This window comes from Leuciscus leuciscus (assembly GCF_965113295.1).
Source record: "Leuciscus leuciscus genome assembly, chromosome: 13".
In the NCBI taxonomy this organism is placed as follows: Eukaryota; Metazoa; Chordata; class Actinopteri; order Cypriniformes; family Leuciscidae; genus Leuciscus; species Leuciscus leuciscus.
In genome coordinates, this window is record NC_138737.1 from 5,747,699 (window position 1) to 5,772,102 (window position 24,404).

The 24,404-nt window shown below is 36.7% G+C and overlaps 1 protein-coding gene and 2 long non-coding RNA genes across 5 annotated transcripts in view; 2 read left to right on the forward strand and 1 right to left on the reverse strand.

The window, feature by feature from the left end:
- Window positions 1-24,404, forward strand: part of otud5a (OTU deubiquitinase 5a) — a 39,196-nt gene that overhangs the window by 4,102 nt on the left and 10,690 nt on the right. The gene's annotated exons all lie outside the window — the stretch shown is intronic.
- LOC309513386 lies at window positions 6-17,225 on the forward strand. Its single transcript, XR_014211430.1, has 3 exons — window positions 6-9,103; window positions 13,791-15,352; window positions 15,868-17,225. It is a non-coding gene; the product is annotated as an uncharacterized lncRNA (long non-coding RNA).
- Window positions 1,231-11,915, reverse strand: LOC309513395. The gene is made up of 2 exons (XR_014211439.1): window positions 9,938-11,915; window positions 1,231-9,565 (listed from the first exon to the last, which is right to left on the reverse strand). It is a non-coding gene; the product is annotated as an uncharacterized lncRNA (long non-coding RNA).

Consider the following 24,404-nt stretch of genomic DNA (forward strand, 5'->3'; position numbering starts at 1 on the left):
TGGGTACATTATTAACCACTTGATGTTCACTCAAAGTCAAAAGATTCAGCATCTAGTTATCTAGTTCATCTATTGGCAATAATGTAGAACTTGGGTGATTGTCCTTGTCAATCTGGCAGAATGCCATCTTACATTTTTATTTGTTGTATTGTAGGATTTGTAAGACGTAGACTGTTCACACACTACTCTTTCTATTTCTGTGATATTCATACTCTACACAGAGTATGTATATTTTCTATATAGAAAACGCAGATAACCTGCTACGTTTGGTAACGTGCTGCATCAAAGCACATTACTATATCTCACATTGCAGTGTCTGGATTTTGATTTCATGTCGACTTTAACCTTCCATTTCCATTGCAACAAATTAAACAGAATTATTATCATCTTATTTGATTAAATACACCAGTGTTTAAAAAGTTTGGGGTTGGAAAATATCAGTAATATTGTGAAATATCAAGACAGTTTTGAAATAACTATTTTCTATAATTAAATATTTGTGTAAATGTAATTTATTCCTGTGATGCAAAGCTGAATTTTCAGCATCATCACTCCAGCCTTCAGTGTCCCATGATCCTTCAAGAATGGTGCTCAAGAAACTTTTCTGATTATTATCAATGCTAAAAACAGTTGTGCTGCTTAATATTCTTGTGGAAACACTCTTGTGATGCAGGATTCTTTGATAAATAGAAAGTTCAAAAGAACTGCATTTATTTGCAGTTATTTTATTGTAATATTATAAATGTGTTTACTGTCACTTTTAATTAATTTAATGCATCCTTGCGAAAAAAAAAAATTTGTAAAAAAAAAAAAAGCCTTACTGACCCCAAACTTTTACATGGTTGTGTGTAATATTTTTTATTTATATACAGTACAGGCCAAAAGTTTGGACACATTACAATTTTTAATGTTTTTGAAAGAAGTTTCTTCTGCTCATCAAGCCTGCATTTATTTGATCAAAAACACAGATTTTTTTTGTAATATTGTGATATATTATTACAATTTAAAATAATTGGTTTTCAATTTATTATACTTTAAATTATCATTTATTTCTGTGATCAAAGCTGAATTTTCAGCATCATTACTCCAGTCTATCACATGATCCTTTAGAAATCATTCTAATATGATGATTCATTATCAAAGTTGGAAACAGTTCTGCTGCTTAATATTTTTTCATAACCTGTGATACTTTTTTAGGATACTTTGATGAATAAAAAGTAAAAAAAAAAAGAAGAAAAAAAAAAGAAAAGAAAAAAAGAAGCAAATGTTTTAAAAATAGAAATATTTTGTAACAACAATATACACGACTGGTCAGTAATTTGGGGTCAGTAATTTTTTTTCTTTTTTTGAAATAAATCAATACTTTTATTCAGCAAGGATGTGTTAAATTGATAAAAAGTGATAGTAAAGAAGATTTATATTATTAGAAAATATTTTTTTATTTTGAATAAATGCAGTTCTTTTTAACCTTTTATTCATCAAATATATTAGGCAGCAGAGCTGTTATTAACACTCATAATAAATCAGAATATTAGAATGATTTCTAAAGGATCATGTGATAGACTGGATGTCACATGTGACACTGAAGACTGGAGTAATGATCCTGAAAATTCAGCTTTGCATCACAGAAATAAATGATAATTTAAAGTATAATAAATTGAAAACCAATTATTTTAAATTGTAATAATATATCACAATATTACACTTTTTTTTCTGTATTTTTGATCAAATAAATGCAGGCTTGATGAGCAGAAGAAACTTCTTTCAAAAACATTAAAAATAGTAATGTGTCCAAACTTTTGGCCTGTACTGTATACAATATTATGTTGCAAGTTTAAACATTTGTACACAAAATTGAATGAAAGATTTAAAATAACAGTTTGTATTCCCGACACATTACCTAGATGCCATTTGCTGGAGAAAAATGTAGCAAACTGCTGCTTGAAATTATTGTTATTACATACTATGTTATGCTAACTAATAGTAATAGTTTACTTGACATGATGCATTAAGCTAAAATGGACCATCTTTTTCTTAATACATGTTCATGATCTTATTCTGCTTGATTCCACTGTAAACTTGCATTTTCCTGATGTTTATTTTTTCCCTTTGATGGAAACATTAAGGAAAACATTTTAGAAAATGAAAATAGGTTGATTTTATGTTGACTTTAAGCCGTGTGCTAGAAGCATAAAATTAATCAGAATATATTATTGGTTTGTTATCAAAACAGCAATGCTTAATAGGAAACCATAGACCTATCTACACAACAGCACTGTACCAGAACAGCCCTCTGGATGGCGCTACTCATCTACATAAGTGAAGAGTGCAGTCAAGCACTTGTGTCAAAACATAACCTGTTATCTGAAGTTTCACATACTGTGAAAGTTGTATTACACTTCAGTTTCAGACACCGAATTCTGTTTGTTGCATTTCTTGCATCGTGAATACGAATGCACAGGTCTTTACGAGCCATTTTAATCATTCAGGGTGTGACGGTTCACCTTTGACCCGTTCCCATAATTTTACATGACTGTCCACTTTATATGTCAAAGTGGTTTTATTTTTTTTGACGCATAAATTCAACATGACTGACGAAAGTGGTGCAACACCAAGTATCTTATTAGCATTTATTTAATTTATTTTTTGTCCAGCATACAACTAAATTATTAACGTATTTCTTTGTCGTTCACTTTCTGTAACTGTGTATTTGTTTAATCTAGTGGACACCATATACATTAAACAGTATATTTGTTTACTGGGATTTTTCCCTCAGCTTTCAGCAACTCTCTCTGCAACCACCATTGTGTGGCATCTCACCCTGTTTCCTCTTTCATTCTCTCTTTCATTCTCTCTTTCGTGTCTCTGTTTCCTTCTCTTGCTCTGTCTCTTTCTCTCTCCTTCATGCACACGTTTATTTCATGAATCTTGTCCCTGTTCTCGTCATCACACCTCTTTCCTTGTGTGAGTTTTATGCAGGGTTTGATAGACGGGCATGTGATGTGCTGACCTACATGAAGCATTCCCATCAGGGACACTGTGCCACAGTTCTTGCACCGCAGGTGTGAAACTATCCATCTCCAAACAATCACTCGAGTCAAACAATCCATGTTATATAACTGGCCCGATGGTAATAAGGCTCTCACAGCCAGTGGGATCATGATAACCCAGGACAGGATAGTTTCTTACAGGATGCTGTTGGTGTGAAGTAATGGATATGGATGTGTATTAGCTTATAATTATTATTGTGGTGTACTAAAATGACCCTGTGGCTTATGAATCTACTTATGAATCTGAATCTACACAAGACATTAGTTTCTTGCTCCCGAAATGTAGCTTTAAATGACCATTAAATGCAGCTTCTTTTTTTATTTTTGGGTGAACTGTTCCTTTAAGACTACACTAATGTTGCATTCCTTTTATGGATAACCAAAGCAGCATCAGATCCTCTTGTTATAATAGAGGCGTAGGTGAGACTTGGTATATTTTAGTTCTGCTTTTTTGCAGAATAATGTTTATTGCACAGAATTAGGAGTATTCCTAACTCTCCTGTGTAACTCTTTTATTTAAAATAGGAAAAAAATCTATCTTCCTATTTTCCAATGATTTGCATACTTATAACCGCATACTTTACTTCAATAATGTATGCTGGCGTGTTGTTTATGAATTTGAGATCGTTCTCATCACATAATAATTAGTCCGTGGCTGTCAACAAGGCAGCAACAAACCAGATCTCTGCTATCAGATTTTGCCCTTATTTTCCTGTTCATCCTCATTGTTTTGTTGTTGTTTTGGTTCTCGTATTATGAAAAGGTAGGTCAGGAGAGCAGTGCTTATTTCCCATGATTATCTATTACAATCCTGTATGACTAAACAACTTTAGATTACCGTCCAATGTAAAATGTTTTTAAAAGAAGTCTCACAAAGGCTGCATTTATTTGATCAAAAATTCAGTAAAAACAGAAATATTGTGAAATATTATTACAATTTGAAATAAATGGTTTTCTATTTGAATAGATTTTCTTTTGTAATTTATTCCTGTGATGCTAAGCTGACTTTTCAGCATCATTACTCCTGTTGAAAACAGTCATGCTCCTTCATTGTTTTCAGGAAGCTGCGATGCATTTTCCTCAGGATTATTTGATGAATAGAAAGTTGAAAAGAACAGCATTTATTTGAAATAGAAATATTTTAAAATATTAGTTTACTTTATAGTAAAATTGAAATCTTTTATAAAATCCTTACTGTCACTTTTGATTAATTTATTGCATCCTTGCTGAGTAAAGGTATTAATTTCTTTTTCTTTTCTTTTTTTAATCTTACTGACCTCAAACTTTTGAACGGTTGAACGTTTTTTTTAGTTTTTTTTATATAAATTGCTTGGTGTAGAAAGCTTCACTAATGAAAAAGGTGAATTTTGAAGAATCACATGATTACTACATGTCACCTTGAATGACTCTGAATTTCAAATTCAGTTTCCCATGTTTAGCACAACCAAGCCTGAATAAAGAGGCTTGTGGCGCTAGTGTGCAAATGCTTATGCAATGTTTTGCAAATTGGTTTGCAAATGATTTTCCAAGGTATTTTATCTCACAGATGTTTATATCCTGAGAAGTCCATTCCATGGTAATTTGTGGTAATGTTATAGACCATCAGTAGGACATTTAAACACACCTTCCAACTATTTTCCACTTGTCTTATATTTTATGCTCTGGACATTCTGTCTAAAACCTTTTTGAGCTGGAAACTGTATTGAAAGGATGTCCACATTTGTGGAGTGCTTTTTTCACTATCCAGCCAAAAGGCTGGACGTTTTACATAATACATTTAACAGATGCATTTATCCAAAGTGACTAAAGGTAGAGGAACAAAAGCAAAAGAAACGCACACGTGCCTACAATTTGTATTTGTCTGGAAATAATGAGTGTCCACTGGTTTTGACAGAGTTTCTGATCAGACCTGTCACATTTCACATCATCATGGCGAGGTGGGTGGGGGGAGTATGTTTCACTTTTACAGAAAGTGAGCCCCCAAGTCGGACATATGGTCACACACACACACACACACACACACACACACACACACACACACACACACACACACACACACACACACACACACACACACACACACACCTACACCTGTGTCTTCTGTTCGATAGTGAGAATTCTGCCACCGTGGTTTCTGTTTTGGTATTACAAAGAAAAAGTTTCAAAAGGTTTTGTGGTTTCACATATCTGCCATTTGGTTTGGTTGAAATGAAATGAATCCAGAAATCTACAACGTTCAACAACTGTTGTAATACCCAGCTTTAGTGTGGTTTTATAGGGCCACGTCCTAAGTATGAAAACAGTTTTGTTGTGAATAAGTCTGAATCACCACATCCTGATGAAAACATTGCTGCATGCCATGTATTCTGTGCTGTAGTAGTTGTTGTGCAGGGTTTTGTGTGGTGAATGCGCTTCTCCTTTATGGTGTGTGGGAAACAGTGTCATGTGTTAGATCCCTGCCCTAGCTCCCAGCATTCTCTCTCATTTCCAGTGCTGCTCTGCTGGTTATCCAGAGCACCGCCCCTCTTTCCAGAGCTCGACCTGGACTCTGGTGAACAGGGAAGCAGTTGACACCATTACCAGCACACACACACACCGGCTGTTTACACTTATGAGCGGGGTGACCTGACCCAGCCAGCTAAACAAACATTAATTAGGCTCTTCAAAACAGTTAAACCAATGTATTTTCCAAACTTTGGCCGTAAATAGCTCAGCCATCCGATGTGAACGCTTGTCCACAGTTCAGCAGGTTAAAAGGTGCAGATTCTTGCACTGTAATGGGAGCGCATTTAAATGTTTTATTTTTTCCAGTCTCCATTGAAGATTAAGGTTACATGGTAGATCGTAATCCTACACTGGAGGAAGTTGAATGTTTGTTCGGGTAACAGTGCACTTGTTTGCTTTTGGCTTGGATTTGCACATTTCTTCTGAAATGCAACAGTGCCAGCTGTGCATTTTATCAAAGACTCCCTCTTTCCGGGCAAACCTCAATACAGAGGGATAAAGGTGCCTGACTCAGTGACCAACTATGTGGGCTGATCTCTCTACTTGGTCCATAACAGTCTGGCTGTGACATTTATTTTGTGACGTATTTGAATAAATATTCAAAAAGCATTGAGTTTTTCGGCTCTGAGATCTGATTGGATGATCCACGTTCAAAGGCATTGTAAAATAGCTGATATGTGCGCACCTGTAGCCTCGGATCATTTGAATTTTACTTATCTACCCACAGTTATTCTAATCAACTCTTTTACCTCGTAGAATAATTGTTTATACTGGAGAAAATCATGTTTCGATGTTGGGAATGGTTAATGGTGGTTTGCGAAGCAGCGTTGTTTTTGTTTACTAAAACTATTACAAATGGATTTCATTATTGAAATAAAGCTAAAATAAAATATATAGCCTGAATATTCGATGAAAAACTTAAATTCAAAAACTGTAAACTAAAATCAGAAATGCTGACTGAAATAAGTTGAAATATTAAAATGACTAAAACTGAATTAAAATCAAATTAAAGTGGAAAAGAAAGTTTAATATAATTTTTTTTACATAAAAATAAAAGCTAATTTAAGATAAGAATAAATACAATAATAGTATTTAAATAATACTAAAATAACACTGCCTTCAGTTTAAGTTTGTTTTAATCATTAATCTTAAGTATGGGCAATAGTAATAGTTATGCTTGCCTTTGCAAACACCACTAATAAATGTTATTGTTTATTGAACAATTGTTTATTGAACTTCTGTGTAACTTATTATGTTATGCATATGATGCTTTTTAAAAGTTTAACCGTGGTAAAGTCACTGTAATGCAAGGCCTACGCTTTTTTGTTTTGTTTTGTTTTTTTACTTTTTCCAAGAACTATTGTGGAGGGTATTGCATCAAAACCCTGTTATTTTTGTAATCTAGGCTTCTTTTGTTCTCTCCATTTCCTCAGAATTTAGTTTAAATATATGTACTTCCTTTTGTCAAGTCAGTTGTTGTTTCCACTTTCTCCTCATGCAAGCTGCTATTTCAGGAACAAGAGTTATTGTCTCTGATCGATCCGAGGAGGCGCCAGTGTAGACGGAGGGCTAAGAACGGCCTCACCTGGGGCAATACTAACCCTAACCTCACATGGGCGAAGCTTTATATGAAAATCGCCAGGATATGCAAAGTGCATTCCAAGCTAAGCCCTGTTTATTTTCCCCCGCACGCACTGTGGGATCACTTCCAGATACCTGCTTCGGTAGTAAACAATACAGCCTGTGCCCTGCCGGGAACCTCTGACGGACAGCTCGGCTGCATTCCTCTCGTTTTGTTGTTCGTCATCTTGTTGTGATTGTAGAGCAGATGCCATAAATGCCATAACATGATTTGACAGAGTGGGAAATGCCAGCCCGCTCTCAAAGCGAAGGTGGGGCTGAAATTCCTCTCTTCCAGATTCATTGGTGCCTTCTCCCCACCTTGCCCTGTCAAAAATTCTGTCATTATTAACTCGCTCTCATGTCCTTCCAAACCTGTATGAATTTCTTTTTTTGTGCAGTACACAGAAAAAACAATAAAATTTGGACCGACTTTCATTGTATGGATAAGATACACTTACGTTGTGTCCCTAATTACATACTAAACACTATGCACTTATGCTATGAGCTATTTACTGTAGTGTATCAATTTTATAAGCTTATTTTGTCACCGAACATCGGAGTCGGATATAGCCCCTCCCCCTCCACTACGAATACAATGCTGCCACAGTTGAGTGCATGAAGTGTCCAACATTCCACACTTTTTTTTTTCAGTTATGGTAATTAAGGGTGTGTTCCCACTTGGCATGCTTGGTTTGATTAAAATAAGCCCTGGTGCGATTACTGTGTTAGTGCGGTTCATTTGAATAAGTGTGAACGCTGCTATCCGAACCCTGGTGTGCACCAAACAAGCGGGCCGAGAACGCTGAAAAGATGGGTCTTGGTCCGCTTCCAAACAAACTCTGGTGCGGTTCGAATGAAATATGAATGCATCACGGACCAAAGACGTAAACGAACCAAAAACGGGACACGATGTCACAAGATGCGACCCTAAGAAATGCTCAAGCATATATGTTTTTTCTCGTCATAGGCGCGATGTGGCCTATCACAGTTCTGTACAGGCATCAGATCGGCGTCTCCTCGCAGCAGATCTGCGTTTGTGTGTGTGACGGAGGGATTCCTGCTGCTGTTTTGACTCCTTTACACATTTTATAAGCTCTTCACAAGTTCTCAGCTGGTCAAAATACCATCATATGTAGGCTATGCACATACAATGTATGCGTTTAGCTCAGAACACAGCATTGTTTTTGATGTTTATTGATGTTCTGTAAGTTCTGTCACCAAATATACATAATAAAAGCCGACCAATCAGGTTGTGAACATATCCCTACCCATATAAGTTCGGTATCTTTAGGTTCGGTGTTAAAATGCCAATGTGAACGCTAAGCAGACCAGGACTAAATGTTTTTCAGTATGAACACTTATCACACTATTTATACTACAAAATGGCATAGATTAGTGTATAAGTATGTGAATTGGGATGCACCCATAGTCATACAAGACTGGAACATGACATTGAGTTAACGATGACAGAATTTTCCTTTGAACTCTACTACTATCCCTTTGAACTCTTGTATTGATTGAACATAATAAAGAAATTTCTCCTAAAACATGAAGTAATGAATTTTGAGGTTACATAAATCTTCAAATCAGTCACATACAGGTCAGCACACAGCATTGTTTTGGATGTTCTGTAAGTTCCGTCTGATATACATAATAAAAGCTGACCAGTCAGATTGTGAACATATCCCTACCCCTTTAGTTTCGGTATCTTTAGGTTCGGTGTTAAAATGCCAATGTGAATGCTAAGCGGACCAGTACTAAATGTTTTTTTTTTTAACAAACCAAGCCTAGCGAACCGACCCAAAGTGTGAACACTCCCTAAGTGCGTCATTTGGGTGTTTGAAGTGCGTTTTTCTTTTTGGAGTTTTCAGTGCGAACACTATTCACACTATTTATACTACAGAATGGCATAGATTAGTGTATAAGTACGTGAATTGGGATGCACCCATAGTCATACAAGACTGGAACATGACATTGAGTTAACGATGACAGAATTTTCCTTTGAACTCTACTACTTAAACCAAATGATTATTTCGGTATTAATGAGTCTACTCCTCCTGGATACTGTTATAAGCATGAGCCCCGTCTGATTGGTCGTGGCGGAGGTGTTGCAACCATTTATAGAGATATTCTAAATGTTACTCAGAAAACGGGTTATAAGTTTATTTCATTTGAAGTACTTGAACTAAATGTTACGCTCTTAGATGTTAGAAAAACATCCCTATTATCTCTAGCCTTGGCTACCGTATATAGACCGCCAGGGCCTTACGCTGATTTCCTAAAAGAGTTTGCAGATTTTCTCTCAGACTTATTAGTCAATGTCGATAAAGCATTAATTGTTGGAGATTTTAACATACACGTAGATAATCCAAATGATGCGTTAGGAGCTGCGTTTACAGATTTATTAAATTCATTTGGGGTCAAGCAAAACGTCACCGGACCAACACATCGTCTTAATCATACACTCGATTTAATTATATCACATGGAACCGATCCAACCGATATAGATATCATTCCACAAAGTGATGAAGTCACTGATCACTACATGGTAACTTGCATATTATGTACTGCTGTAATATGTCATGCAGCGTCGCGTTATCAACCAGGCAGAACAATCCTCCCATCCACCATAGAAAATTTCTCAAATTGCTTATCTAATCTGTCTCAGCTGCTGCCTGAACCCAAACAAACAGATGAACTAGAAGAACTAACTAGCACTATGAGCACCATTCTCTCTAGAACATTGGATGTGGTTGCACCTATTAAATTAAAAAAGGTCAGAGAGAAAAATAAAGCACCATGGTATAACAATACTACGCATGTTTTAAAGAGAGAAACCCGTATTTTAGAGCGTAAATGGAAACAAACTAATTTAGAGGTCTTTAGAATCGCGTGGAAAGACAGTATGTCACGTTATAAAAAGGCCCTAAAAGCGGCCAGGGCTGAGCACCTCCGCAAACTAATAGAAAACAACCAAAACAATCCAAGGTTTTATTTAACACCGTGGCTAGACTAACAAATAAACAGACGTCACCCGAACAAAATATCCCGTTACAGTTCAGTAGTAATGATTTCATGAACTTCTTCACTGAGAAAATAGAAAGCATCAGAACCACTATTGTAAACGTTCAATCTTCAATCGCGCCTTATAATTCATCTTCAATTATCACCCCGCAAGAACAATTACAGTGCTTTACAACTATAGAACAAAAAGAGTTAAATAAACGTATCACTTCATCTAAAACAACAACATGTTTATTAGATCCTATACCAACTAAACTACTGAAAGAAGTGTTACCTGTAGTGGAAGAGCCTCTCCTCAATATTATTAACTCGTCTTTATCTTTAGGTCATGTTCCAAGAACATTTAAACTGGCAGTTATAAAACCTCTCATTAAGAAACCACAATTAGATCATAATAATCTAGCAAATTATAGACCCATTTCAAATCTTCCATTTATGTCTAAAATATTAGAAAAAGTGGTGTCCGCTCAACTGGGCTCTTTCTTGCAACAAAATGATATCTATGAAAAGTTTCAGTCTGGATTCAGACCGCATCATAGCACTGAAACTGCGCTCGTTAAAATCACAAAAGATTTACTTTTAGCTTCTGACCATGGCTGTATCTCAATACTAGTTTTACTTGATCTTAGTGCTGCGTTCGATACTATAGATCCTACATTACTCTTAGATCGACTACAAAATTATACTGGTGTTCAAGGACAAGCACTAAGCTGGTTCAAATCATACCTATCTAACCGCTACCATTTTGTCTATTTAAATGGAGAAAAATCGACCATAACTCCAGTAAACTATGGAGTGCCGCAGGGATCTGTATTAGGCCCTCTGTTATTTTCCATATATATGATGCCACTTGGAAATATTATAAGGAAACATGGAATTAGTTTCCATTGTTATGCTGATGACACTCAAATATATATTTCAGCACGGCCGGATGAAAATGCTAAATTTTCCAAATTGACAGAGTGTGTTAAAGATATAAAAGATTGGATGACGCGTAATTTTCTTTTATTAAATCCTGACAAGACAGAGGTAATACTTATCGGTTCAAAAAACCGCCCACAAAACCTCGCACAATACAACTTTAACATCATAGGATGTCCTTTTACTTTATCCTCTACAGTAAAAGACCTGGGTGTTATACTCGATTGCAACCTGTCTTTTGAAAATCATATTTCATATGTTACAAAAACAGCCTTTTTCCACCTTAGAAACATTGCTAAGCTACGTAATATGCTATCAGTTTCTGATGCAGAAAAGTTAGTTCATGCATTCATGACCTCGAGACTGGATTACTGTAATGCTTTATTAGCTGGTTGTCCTGCATCCTCAATAAACAAGCTACAGTTAGTCCAAAATGCCGCCGCTAGAGTTCTTACGAGATCAAGAAAATATGATCATATAACACCGATTTTATCATCACTGCATTGGTTACCTATAAAGTTCCGTATTAATTACAAGGTATTGCTACTGACTTATAAAGCCCTAAACGGCTTAGCTCCAGTCTATTTAACGGATCTTCTATCGCCCTATAATCCATCGCGCTCTTTAAGATCACTAAATTCAAGGCTTTTGGTCATACCTAGGATATCCAGAACCACCAAAGGAGGGAGAGCATTTTCACATTTGGCTCCAAAACTCTGGAATAGTCTTCCTGATACTGTTCGTTGCTCAGACTCGCGCTCCCAGTTTAAAACTAGATTAAAGTCGCATCTCTTCAGCCAGGCATTCATATAATCCTACAGTTCAAACCAGTGGCGGATACAGAATGTCATTAATAGGTGGGCCTGGTGAATATACGGGGGGGCCTCGGATTTTTAAGCTTATATACACGCCCAGTGGCGTAACTTTGCTAAATTAGATATATGTACATTGTACAATAACATTACGATGTCCAGCAATCGATTTAAATAGTAGGCTACATGGTGTTTAATTTGTCGTTTAATGAGATGTAGCCTTATATATTTTGTCAGTGCTGACAATTTTTGTGTGACTAAAATACATAGATTCGCCTATTCAAACAACGTACACCTAAATGGTCCAGTGGTAGAACTTTCGCCAGCAGTGTCAGAGGTTGTGGGATCTAATCCGCACCAGTTTAGTTTTTTTTCTCATCAAAACTGATTATGTTCATCAGTGGTTGTATATCAAGGAGGGACATGTGTGCATTATGATGTGTGATTTCACCAGAACGAATAGAGTATCCGCAACGGATTGAAGCGCGCGTCCGGATTGAAGCACGAGCCACACGAGAGAACACTGTATCAGCGCCACTGATCGCAGCGGCAACGAGCACTTTCATCACTTGATTTAAAAAACACAGTTCAGCGCTAGATCGTCTCTTATTTAACAAACGAACGAAATGAATGCTCTGCTGGTTAACTGGAGATGTTTAATGTATTTGTAGAATTGGTACATTAGTGCCGCGAGATGTTTAAAAAAGTGGTGGGGACATGTCCCTCGCCCCACCCGCAAATTACGACTATGTAACACGCCTGATAAATATGTCAACTATAGCAGATCAGTACTTAGGTAGTGAATTTAACTACCTTGTACTCATGTCAGTCAGCCCTCCCGGCTGCTTTAAACCTGAAGTTCATCTGTCTGTTATGCGACTCGCATGTAGACTATCACAACGTTAAGTCAGTGCGCGCACAGAGAGCGGTGTTGCGTGATAGCATCACTGGACTGACACATGATATGCCGACATAATATTTTTCTTTTGTAGCTATTTTTCGTAGCTATTGTACATAAATGTCCTCAGGAAACTATTACAATGACATTATTTATTAATTCATTATTATTATTATTATTATTATTAAAATTAAAAATTAAAATTGTTTTTATTAATCTGATTGGGCGGGCCACCGGTCAATCTGGGTGGGCACGTGCCCACCCAGGCCCACCCATAAATCCGCGCCTGGTTCAAACTACAATCCGGCCTCTAGCTCATAAATGCCAGAGGAGAACTGGCCCCCGACTGAGCCTGGGTTCTCCCAAGGTTTTTTTTCTCCATTAGGTCACCTGATGGAGTTTTAGGACACCATTAGGTCACTTGATGGAGTTTTTCGGTTCCTTGCCACTGTTGCCTTTGGCTTGCTCAGTTGGGGATATTTTGGGGATATTTAATTTAATTTTATCAATCAATAAATTCCTCTTGAAATTTGTTGTATTATTTTAATTTAATACTGTGAAGCTGCTTTGATACAATCTGTATTGTGAAAAGCGCTATACAAATAAACTTGACTTGACTTGACTTGACTATCCCTTTGAACTCTTGTATTGATTGAACATAATAAAGAAATTTCTCCTAAAACATGAAGTAATGAATTTTAAGGTTACATAAATCTTCAAATCAGTCACATACAGGTCAGCACACAGCATTGTTTTGGATGTTCTGTAAGTTCTGTCACCAAATATACATAATAAAAGCCGACCAATCAGGTTGTGAACATATCCCTACCCATATAAGTTCGGTATCTTTAGGTTCGGTGTTAAAATGCCAATGTGAACGCTAAGCAGACCAGGACTAAATGTTTTTCAGTAAGAACACTTATCACACTATTTATGCTACAAAATGGCATAGATTAGTGTATAAGTACGTGAATTGGGATGCACCCATAGTCATACAAGACTGGAACATGACATTGAGTTAACGATGACAGAATTTTCCTTTGAACTCTACTACTATCCCTTTGAACTCTTGTATTGATTGAACATAATAAAGAAATTTCTCCTAAAACATGAAGTTATGAATTTTGAGGTTACATAAATCTTCAAATCAGTCACATACAGGTCAGCACACAGCATTGTTTTGGATGTTCTGTAAATTCCGTCTGATATACATAATAAAAGCTGACCAGTCAGATTGTGAACATATCCCTACCCCTTTAGTTTCGGTATCTTTAGGTTCGGTGTTAAAATGGCAATGTGAATGCTAAGCGGACCAGTACTAAATGTTTTGTTTTTTAACAAACCAAGCCTAGCGAACCGACCCAAAGTGTGAACACTCCCTAAGTGCGTCATTTGGGTGTTTGAAGTGCGTTTTTCTTTTTGGAGTTTTCAGTGCGAACACTATTCACACTATTTATACTACAAAATGGCATAGATTAGTGTATAAGTACGTGAATTGGGATGCACCCATAGTCATACAAGACTGGAACATGACATTTAGTTAACGATGACAGAATTTTCCTTTGAACTCTACTACTATCCCTTTGAACTCTTGTATTGATTGAACATAATAAAGAAATTTCTCCTAAAACATGAAGTTATGAATTTTGAGGTTACATAAATCTTCGAATCAGTCACATACAGGTCAGCACACTGGATTATTGCAGATGTTCTGTAAGTTCCGTCTGATTTACATAATAAAAGCTGATCAGTCAGATTGTGAACATATCCCTACCCCTTTAGTTTCGGTATCTTTAGGTTCGGTGTTAAAATGCCAATGTGAATGCTAAGCGGACCAGTACTAAATGTTTTTTTTTTTTTTTTACAAACCAAGCTTAGCGAACCGACCCAAAGTGTGAACACTCCCTAAGTGCGTCATTTGGGTGTTTGAAGTGCGTTTTTCTTTTTGGAGTTTTCAGTGCGAACACTATTCACACTATTTATACTACAAAATGGCATAGATTAGTGTATAAGTACGTGAATTGGGATGCACCCATAGTCATACAAGACTGGAACATGACATTGAGTTAACGATGACAGAATTTTCCTTTGAACTCTACTACTATCCCTTTGAACTCTTGTATTGATTGAACATAATAAAGACATTTCTCTTAAAACATGAAGTAATGAATTTTGAGGTTACATAAATCTTCAAATCAGTCACATACAGGTCAGCACACTGGATTATTGCGGATGTTCTGTAAGTTCCGTCTGATTTACATAATAAAAGCTGACCAGTCAGATTGTGAACATATCCCTACCCCTTTAGTTTCGGTGTTAAAATGCCAATGTGAACGCTAAGCGGACCAGTACTAAATGTTGGTTTTTTTAACAAACCAAGCTTAGCGAACCGACCCAAAGTGTGAACACTCCCTAAGTGCGTCATTTGGGTGTTTGAAGTGCGTTTTTCTTTTTGGAGTTTTCACTGCGAACACTATTCACACTATTTATACTACAAAATGGCATAGATTAGTGTATAAGTACGTGAATTGGGATGCACTCATAGTCATACAAGATTGGAACATGACATTTAGTTAACGATGACATAATTTTCCTTTGAACTCTACTACTATCCCTTTGAACTCTTGTATTGATTGAACATAATAAAGACATTTCTCTTAAAACATGAAGTTATGAATTTTGAGGTTACATAAATCTTCAAATCAGTCACATACAGGTCAGCACACAGCATTGTTTTGGATGTTCTGTAAGTTCCGTCTGATTTACATAATAAAAGCTGACCAGTCAGATTGTGAACATATCCCTACCCCTTTAGTTTCGGTATCTTTAGGTTCGGTGTTAAAATGCCAATGTGAATGCTAAGCGGACCAGTACTAAATGTTTTGTTTTTTAACAAACCAAGCCTAGCGAACCGACCCAAAGTGTGAACACTCCCTAAGTGCGTCATTTGGGTGTTTGAAGTGCGTTTTTCTTTTTGAAGTTTTCAGTGCGAACACCACTCACACTATTTATACTACAAAATAGCATAGATTAGTGTATAAGTACGTGAATTTGGATGCACCCATAGTCATACAAGACTGGAACATGACATTGAGTTAACGATGACAGAATTTTCCTTTGAACTCTACTACTATCCCTTTGAACTCTTGTATTGATTGAACATAATAAAGACATTTCTCTTAAAACATGAAGTTATGAATTTTGAGGTTACATAAATCTTCGAATCAGTCACATACAGGTCAGCACACTGGATTATTGCAGATGTTCTGTAAGTTCCGTCTGATTTACATAATAAAAGCTGATCAGTCAGATTGTGAACATATCCCTACCCCTTTAGTTTCGGTATCTTTAGGTTCGGTGTTAAAATGCCAATGTGAATGCTAAGCGGACCAGTACTAAATGTTTTTTTTTTTTTTTTACAAACCAAGCTTAGCGAACCGACCCAAAGTGTGAACACTCCCTAAGTGCGTCATTTGGGTGTTTGAAGTGCGTTTTTCTTTTTGGAGTTTTCAGTGCGAACACTATTCACACTATTTATACTACAAAATGGCATAGATTAGTGTATAAGTACGTGAATTGGGATGCACCCATAGTCATACAAGACTGGAACATGACATTGAGTTAACGATGACAGAATTTTCCTTTGAACTCTATTACTATCCCTTTGAACTCTTGTATTGATTGAACATAATAAAGACATTTCTCTTAAAACATGAAGTAATGAATTTTGAGGTTACATAAATCTTCAAATCAGTCACATACAGGTCAGCACACTGGATTATTGCAGATGTTCTGTAAGTTCCGTCTGATTTACATAATAAAAGCTGATCAGTCAGATTGTGAACATATCCCTACCCCTTTAGTTTCGGTATCTTTAGGTTCGGTGTTAAAATGCCAATGTGAATGCTAAGCGGACCAGTACTAAATGTTTTTTTTTTTTTTTTTACAAACCAAGCTTAGCGAACCGACCCAAAGTGTGAACACTCCCTAAGTGCGTCATTTGGGTGTTTGAAGTGCGTTTTTCTTTTTGGAGTTTTCAGTGCGAACACTATTCACACTATTTATACTACAAAATGGCATAGATTAGTGTATAAGTACGTGAATTGGGATGCACCCATAGTCATACAAGACTGGAACATGACATTGAGTTAACGATGACAGAATTTTCCTTTGAACTCTACTACTATCCCTTTGAACTCTTGTATTGATTGAACATAATAAAGACATTTCTCTTAAAACATGAAGTAATGAATTTTGAGGTTACATAAATCTTCAAATCAGTCACATACAGGTCAGCACACTGGATTATTGCGGATGTTCTGTAAGTTCCGTCTGATTTACATAATAAAAGCTGACCAGTCAGATTGTGAACATATCCCTACCCCTTTAGTTTCGGTGTTAAAATGCCAATTTGAACGCTAAGCGGACCAGTACTAAATGTTGGTTTTTTTAACAAACCAAGCTTAGCGAACCGACCCAAAGTGTGAACACTCCCTAAGTGCGTCATTTGGGTGTTTGAAGTGCGTTTTTCTTTTTGGAGTTTTCACTGCGAACACTATTCACACTATTTATACTACAAAATGGCATAGATTAGTGTATAAGTACGTGAATTGGGATGCACTCATAGTCATACAAGACTGGAACATGACATTTAGTTAACGATGACATAATTTTCCTTTGAACTCTACTACTATCCCTTTGAACTCTTGTATTGATTGAACATAATAAAGACATTTCTCTTAAAACATGAAGTTATGAATTTTGAGGTTACATAAATCTTCAAATCAGTCACATACAGGTCAGCACACAGCATTGTTTTGGATGTTCTGTAAGTTCCGTCTGATTTACATAATAAAAGCTGACCAGTCAGATTGTGAACATATCCCTACCCCTTTAGTTTCGGTATCTTTAGGTTCGGTGTTAAAATGCCAATGTGAATGCTAAGCGGACCAGTACTAAATGTTTTGTTTTTTAACAAACCAAGCCTAGCGAACCGACCCAAAGTGTGAACACTCCCTAAGTGCGTCATTTGGGTGTTTGAAGTGCGTTTTTCTTTTTGAAGTTTTCAGTGCGAACACCACTCACACTATTTATACTACAAAATGGCATAGATTAGTGTATAAGTACGTGAATTTGGATGCACCCATAGTCATACAAGACTGGAACATGACATTGAGTTAACGATGACAGAATTTTCCTTTGAACTCTACTACTATCCCTTTGAACTCTTGTATTGATTGAACATAATAAAGACATTTCTCTTAAAACATGAAGTAATGAATTTTGAGGTTACATAAATCTTCAAATCAGTCACATACAGGTCAGCACACTGGATTATTGCGGATGTTCTGTAAGTTCCGTCTGATTTACATAATAAAAGCTGACCAGTCAGATTGTGAACATATCCCTACCCCTTTAGTTTCGGTATCTTTAGGTTCGGTGTTAAAATGCCAATGTGATCGCTAAGCGGACCAGGACTAAATGGGTTTTTTTTTAACAAACCAAGCCTAGCGAACCGACCCAAAGTAAGTGCGTCATTTGGGTGTTTGAAGTGCGTTTTTCTTTTTGAAGTTTTCAGTGCGAACACTATTCACACTATTTATACTACAAAATGGCATAGATTAGTGTATAAGTACGTGAATTGGGATGCACCCATAGTCATACAAGACTGGAACATGACATTGAGTTAACGATGACAGAATTTTCCTTTGAACTCTATTACTATCCCTTTGAACTCTTGTATTGATTGAACATAATAAAGCCATTTTCTCTCAAAACATGAAGTAATGAATTTTAAGGTTACATAAATCTTCAAATCAGTCACATACAGGTCAGCACACTGGATTATTGCGGATGTGAAATGTAAAAAGCATAGGTCAGCTTTCAACTATCTTTTTTTTTTTTTTGTCCAGCATAGTATTTCACTCCTGGACGCCATGTACTGTAGCTTTGTGGCAAACATGGAGCAAAGTTTGATGCCATGTTGGAATCAAGGGTTGCTAGTAGATTCCTTGTCATTACATTGATCAACACCTTCTGGGACAGGAAAGAACAGGTTTCAACACATGCACCGCTCACGTAACATCATTTAATAGTGCTTGGTTTCTATGAGACGGGAAATGGTGAAGAACCTGAGGATGTTGACTAGTTTGATCCAGCGTAAACCAGTGAGTTTGAGTTTTCTGGCATGATTGCAATTTGCTTTAGAGCAGATGTCAAGGAGCATAATTCAATAGCGAATGCTGTTTATAAAGTCTGTTTAACCAAAAACCATTTTGAAACTCAGTTGTAAAATGGTTTTAATCACTTGACTCGCAGACGTTGATTGTGATAAGACCGTCTGCACCCTTTAACTTAGTTTCCTCGGGTCTTCGCTGCCTCATGACCTTTTGCACATCTGGAAAGCAGATGCTCAGCAAGTCTCCCCAACTTTCACCTAGACACCACCAAGAGTGTAAGAGCTGCATCTTCTCTTGCCAGGATATAGAAAACAATGTCATCACCAACACTTGGCATCGTCTCTTACCAAACCAAGCTGTTGACGAAATCGTTTAGACACATCATTGAAGTCTGGAGTTTACGCTAGACTGTCAGTGGTCCTCTGTGACCTGCATTGGATATGCCAGTAGACAGCATGCCTGGTTGCAATACAGTCTCGTGAGCGTGAATGAGTGTATTTGACCGTCGGTGTGTTTCTGGGGCAATAGTAAGCACTGTGTTACTCAACACTCTCATGATCAACGGCTGACTTTTCTGGCATTAATAAAAGGCAGTTCAGTCCGTACATAAGCCATTCTTCGATATCTAACTGTACTTCCTCAGCACAGGGTGTACTTTGAAAAGACGTTTGTGATCTGATCCCCAAATGTGCTTAAGAATCAATATGTATTGATCTATACGATCACAATCTCAAATTCATAGTCTATTGAAGCGCTGCAGATAAGTGCGCTGAACACACGGTAGTCAATAAGGCCATTGAGTGGAGTTACCTTTGGGACTGCTGTAACTGCTGTCTGTTTTTAGAGTACCGCATCGATTTGTTCGTTTGAAGAGCATGTTTACTGATCAGTTGAGCTGTCGAGGTGGACGTGGCCTGTTAGATGTTATTGTGACCACTGGAGTCAAGGAGCACATAAGTGCAGGTCAGAGCGGTGATCTCAGCTCTTTCTGGATGGACTATGCAACTCATGTTCCACACTGTCATATTTGGACATGGGGATAAAGGTTTTATGAAGTAATTACAGTAGAAATATCTATTATGTCATATCTGTCTGCATCCATAAGCAAGTGTAAAATAGCCTATAGTTACAGAAATAGTTCACCCCAAAATGACTATTCTGTCATTGTTTATATGCCTTCATGTTGTTAAATCTGTATGTCTTTTTTTTTTACTTCTGTAAAACATAAAAGGTCATGCTTTTCTTAATGATACGCATTACTCTTCGTAATGATACCTGTGGCTTTAAAATAGCACAAAAAAAAACTTGCCATAAAGAATCATAAAAGTCCTTTATTTGACACATGCATTATATTCCAGTTCTTCTAAAGTCATATGTTAGCTTTGTGTGAGGAACAGGCTTAAATTTGGATCTACGCATTCAATTAAAAGATCTGACTCAAAAGAATTAACACAGACATTACACAGGTGCAGATTTTCAATGAATGACAATTTAAATTATCAGTCTCTTTCTCACACAAAGCTATCATATGAATTCAGTACTTTGCAATGTAGCGACCACATTAATTATTTTTTAATTTAATTAAAAAAAAATATTATACAACTAAATATACTAATTTTTAAATATTAATATATATACAGTGGGGAGAACAAGTATTTGATACACTGCCGATTTTGCAGGTTTTCCCACTTACAAAGCATGTAGAAGTCTGTAATTTTTATCATAGGTACTCTTCAACTGTGAGTGATGGAATCTAAAACAAAAATCCAGAAAATCACATTGTATGATTTTTAAGTTATTCATTTGCATTTTATTGCATGACTTAAGTATTTGATACATCAGAAAAGCAGAACTTAATATTTGGTACAGAAACCTTTGTTTGCAAATTACAGAGATCATACTTTTCCTGTAGTTCTTGACCAGGTTTGCACACACTGCAGCAGGGATTTTGGCCCACTCCTCCATACAGACCTTCTCCAGATCCTTCAGGTTTCGGGGCTGTCGCTGGGCAATACGGACTTTCAGCTCCCTCCAAAGATTTTCTATTGGGTTCAGGTCTGGAGACTGGCTTGGGCACTCCAGGACCTTGAGATGCTTCTTACGGAGCCACTCCTTAGTTGCCCTGGCTGTGTGTTTCTGGTCGTTGTCATGCTGGAAATACCCAGCCATGACCCATCTTCAATGCTCTTACTGAGGGAAGGAGGTTGTTGGCCAAGATCTCGCGATACATGGCCCCATCCATCCTCCCCTCAATACGGTGCAGTCGTCCTGTCCCCTTTGCAGAAAAGCATCCCCAAAGAATGATGTTTCCACCTCCATGCTTCACGGTTGGGATGGTGTTCTTGGGGTTGTACTCATCCTTCTTCTTCTTCCTCCAAACACGGCGAGTGGAGTTTAGACCAAAAAGCAGGGGGATCTTGCGTGCGCTGCAGGATTTTAATCCATGACGGCGTAGTGTGTTACTAATGGTTTTCTTTGAGACTGTGGTCCCAGCTCTCTTCAGGTCATTGACCAGGTCCTGCCGTGTAGTTCTGGGCTGATTCCTCACCTTCCTCATGATCATTGATGCCCCACGAGGTGAGATCTTGCATGGTGCCCCAGACCGAGGGAGATTGACCGTCATCTTGAACTTCTTCCATTTTTTAATAATTGCGCCAACAGTTGTTGCCTTCTCACCAAGCTGCTTGCCTATTGTCCTGTAGCCCATCCCAGCCTTGTGCAGGTCTACAATTTTATCCCTGATGTCCTTACACAGCTCTCTGGTCTTGGCCATTGTGGAGAGGTTGGAGTCTGTTTGATTGAGTGTGTGGACAGGTGTCTTTTATACAGGTAACGAGTTCAAACCGGTGCAGTTAATACAGGTAATGAGTGGAGAACAATGTTGTTTTCGTCAACGATGACGATAATGAAATGATTTCGTTGACGCATCTTTTTTTTATGACGATAACGCGACGATGACTAGCTAAAAATGGCTCTAAGGTGACTAAAACATGACGAGACGTTTTCGAGTTTTCGTTGACGAGACGAGACGGAACGAAAATTATTATAGTCTGACGTTCACAATGCATGTCACTCGCCACACATCTTCTATATGAGGTGCCGGACTGGACAAAAGCGAAACGAACTGCGCGAGCAAGCGACAGTGCGCGAGAGAGACCGAGTGTGTCTGTACGCGAGAGAGACCGAGTGTACGCGAGAGAGACCGAGTGTACGCGAGAGAGACCGAGTGTGCGAGAGAGACCGAGTGTACGCGAGAGAGACCGAGTGTACGCGAGAGAGACCGAGTGTGTCCGAGCATTAGTTTAGTAGGCTAATTGGTACAAAGTAATATATAATTATTAGATAACTTAGATTATAACATAAATTATTATTTAAATAATTATATAATAAAGCCACAATTGCCAAAGTAAGAATGTTTTTATTCCTGGCTTTTTTGGAGTAAAACAGTGATTCCACTGTTACCACTTTATCTGTGTGTAATGTTGTAGTAGCTCAAATTGAATTGAGTTACAACACTCGAATTGCAACACTTGCTACAACCTGTCAAACCTAAGCCCATTTCCAATACTTTTTAACCTAAATTAATTTGTTAAAGACTATTTTTTTTTTTTTTTTTTTACTACAATTGACTAAAACTTGACTAAAACCTTTTTGTGTTTTCGTCGACTAAAACTTGACTAAAACTATTAAGTTTATAAGTGACTAAAATGTGACTAAAACTAAAAAGCATTTTCGTCCATAAGACTAAGACTAAAAATAAAAGGGCTGCCAAAAACAACACTGGTGGAGAACAGGAGGGCTTCTTAAAGAAATAAAGGTCTGTGAGAGCCGGAATTCTTACTGGTTGGTAGGTGATCAAATACTTATGTCATGCAATAAAATCCAAATTAATTATTTAAAAATTTGTTTTGGATTCCGTCTCTCACAGTTGAAGTGTACCTATAATAAAATTACAGACTTCTACATGCTTTGTAAGTAGGAAAACCTGGAAAATCGGCAGTGTATCAAATACTTGTTCTCCCCACTGTATAGGTTTTTGAGGTGCCTTTTTTGTTATTTTGGAAATGACAGCCTCAGTTGGAATTCAGTTTCATGAAAAGCGTGGCCACGAAAGAAAGTCATACCAGTTTAGAATGACATGAGATTAATAAATAATGACAGAATGTTCATTTTGTTGTGTTTTGTCCCTATTAATGCCTTTTTGTTGCCTTATATAAAAGTGTTTCTCTGAGTACCTATCAACCACCCTTAACTATGGTAAAATTACTGTAATGCACATATTCTCTTGTGTAACATATTGCTTCAGTAACATACAACCCCAATTACAGAAAAGTTGGGTCATTTTGTAAAACGCAATCAAATCAAGAATCTGTGATGTGTTAATGCTTTTGAACCTTTATTTGACTGACAAAAGTATAAAAAAAACAAATTCAGTGTTTTCACTGGCCAAATTAATTATATTTTGTAAATATAAACTAATTTGGATTTTGTTGGCTGCAGCACACTAAAAAAATTGGGACAGAGACAAAAGAAAGGTGAAAAGATTACAGAATATCTAAGTTAAACTTTTGAAAAAGTCCACAATTAGAAGGTGAATTGGTAATAGGTGAGGGTATCTAGTTAGGGTATAACTAGCATCCACCAAAAGCTCAGTCTTTGCGAGGAAAGATGGGTCATGGCTCACCCCTTTGTGCCAAATTTCATGAAAGAAGTGTCATACAATTAAAAGAAATCACATTTCTCAATGAAAGATTTCAAAGTATTTAGGTCTCTCACCATCTACCATACATAATATTGTGAAAAGATTCAGTGAATTCAGAGAAATCTCGGTCTGTGTAGGGCAAAGCAGGAGACCTCTGTTGAATGTAATTAAAAGGAAAGGTGCTTTACTTTACTGGACCAACTTTACTGGAATTAGGGTTGCACATTTGCACAGTATATGCATGCAGGGGTTTTAAAAAAAAAACTTTACTTAAAGCCTTTATGTATAATGTATAATAAAAGTATTCAAAATGCACGTTCTAGCGCATATGTTTTAATAAATAATTGTAACTTATTCGTTCCACGTTCCAAATAATTTATATAAATATAAATGCATTATAATACTTGAAATTGAAATTGGTGGTTTGTCTTGTGTTTAAATGCATTATACTTTCTAAAGGTGTAACAATGAATAGATAAGTATTATAATGTCTTATAACTGTGGTTACAATTACTCATGATATCATACATTGTATTATATGGTGCATAATTAATGCATAAAAATACTTTTATAATGCATTGTATAAAAGTAAATTGTTACCGATTTGTTTTATTGAATCTTTTTTTTTATAAAAATTTTTGTTTTAAATAACATTTTGCTTTAGAATTTGCTTTCATGACAGAAGCACTT